The sequence below is a fragment of the Elephantulus edwardii genome, unplaced genomic scaffold, assembly GCF_000299155.1.
Source record: "Elephantulus edwardii isolate Elephantulus edwardi_28Jun2011 unplaced genomic scaffold, EleEdw1.0 scaffold00550, whole genome shotgun sequence".
Classification (NCBI taxonomy): Eukaryota; Metazoa; Chordata; class Mammalia; order Macroscelidea; family Macroscelididae; genus Elephantulus; species Elephantulus edwardii.
Genome location: NW_006400300.1, coordinates 283014 through 284850, shown reverse-complemented (window position 1 = coordinate 284850; position 1837 = coordinate 283014). Strand labels below are relative to the sequence as shown.

The following is a 1837-nucleotide window of genomic DNA, read 5'->3' as shown; positions in this document are numbered from 1 at the left end:
GGTATCATCCAGGAAGAGTGCAAACGGTCATTGCAAAGACAGAAGAGGAAGAAAAGGCCAAAATGGATGTCAGAAGATACTCTGAAAATTGCACTGGAGTGCAGAGAAGCCAAAGCACAAGGAAGAATTCAAAATACTAAAGAGTTGAATAGAAGATTTCAAAAGGCAGCATGGGATGACAAAGCAAAATATTACAACGAAATGTGCAAGGAGGTGGAGTCAGAAAATCAAAAGGGCCGAACTCGCTCAGCAAAGCTTAAGCTTGTACAACTCATAGCAGCCCTATAAACATCACATCTGAACCTTGCCGTATCCCTTGCCATTCTCATCATCTCTGCCACAGTAAAGCCCACTGTTACAGTTACTGTACCAATTCATCTCCTTAAGGGTTTTCCCTTTTTCGCTGATCCATTACTTTTCCGAGGATGAGATCTTTCTCCAATGACTGGCCCGCCTAACATATCCAAAGCATATGGGATGAAGTTTCACCATTCTTGCCTCTAAGAAGCCTTCTAGCTACACTCCCTCCAAGATACATTAATTCATTCTCTTGGCTGTCCAATGGGATAGCTGGTGCTCTTCTCTAGCACTACGACTGAAAGGCATCAATTCTTGTATCCTCTTTATTTACTGTCCAATTCTTAGATGTAGAGCAAGTGATTGAAAAGACCATGGCTTGGATCAGGAACATCTTAGTCTTTAAACTGACATCCTTGATTGCCAGCACTTTGGAGAAGTCCCTGACTGCAGATTTTCACAGTGCAACATGTCTTGATTTCCTGACTGCTGGTAGAAGGGGGTTGATTGTGGATCTAAGTAAGATGAAACAATTGACAATTCCTGTCTTTTCTCGATCTATCATGATGTTGACTATTGGTCCAATAGTGAGGATTTTTTTTCTTCCTGTTGAGATGTCATCCACACTGAATGCTATAGTCCTTGATCTTTTGTAGCAAGTGCTTCAAGTCCTCTCCACTTGCAGCAAGCAAGGTGACCTAGTGCATAAAGAGTTGTGCTACTATCCTACAGGCAGATGGTTCTGTTGGAGAAAGACGGGCACTCTCCTCCTGTATGGTTGACAGTCTCTGAAAATCTGCTGAAGGATCAGCCATGATCACCTTAGATGATCATATTTGGATGTCTAGAAATGTTTCCTCATTTTTATTACTTCAATAACTTTTCCCCCATTTCTAACAGAGTTTCAGTCTAGAGTTTTCATGAAGACAACATTGATTTCTTAAAGAATAAAGTCAAAGACCTTCCAAGACCCATTCTCCACCTCACCTACCACTCCTCTTGGACTTTGATGCTCTCACCCTACTTCTCACAGCAGGCACATACTTTCATCACTCTCCCTCTTCTATGAAGCTCCTTTTGCCTGAGTGCTTTTCCTGACTTTCCTTATGTGACTCTTACCTTTTATGATTCAGTTTAAAAACCACCTTCTCCAGAGCAAGTTCCCTGATAATTTCCCCATATAATCTCCATACTCCCCCTCTGTAATCCCAGAGTGAGGGAAGCCAACTATTAAATTTAATAATAGTAGACCAAATGCTGTTTGGGGAAATGAGGGAAGCTTGATACAAACTGAAGGCCACCTTGTGGCAATGGGGTGTTCCCTAGGAGTTAACATTGTTCTTAGTTTTTGTCAAATTAACCCCTCCCTCTTGAGATTAGCATAAAGAGGAATTTGGCCTTATCTGTAAAAGACTTCACCATTATCCTTTGTTTTGTACTTCCTTGTGATTTTACTTTTTTTATCTTAGGATTCTAAATAAATACTCAGAGAAGCATGGCTTGAGGTCTTCAGTCGAGAACTGCTGACCCCCCTGTTTTA

General features: G+C 41.2%; 1 protein-coding gene across 1 annotated transcript in view; it reads right to left on the bottom strand.

The window, feature by feature from the left end:
• The window catches only part of DHRS1 (dehydrogenase/reductase (SDR family) member 1), a 62476-nt gene that overhangs the window by 58419 nt on the left and 2220 nt on the right, over positions 1–1837 (bottom strand). The window lies entirely within an intron of this gene.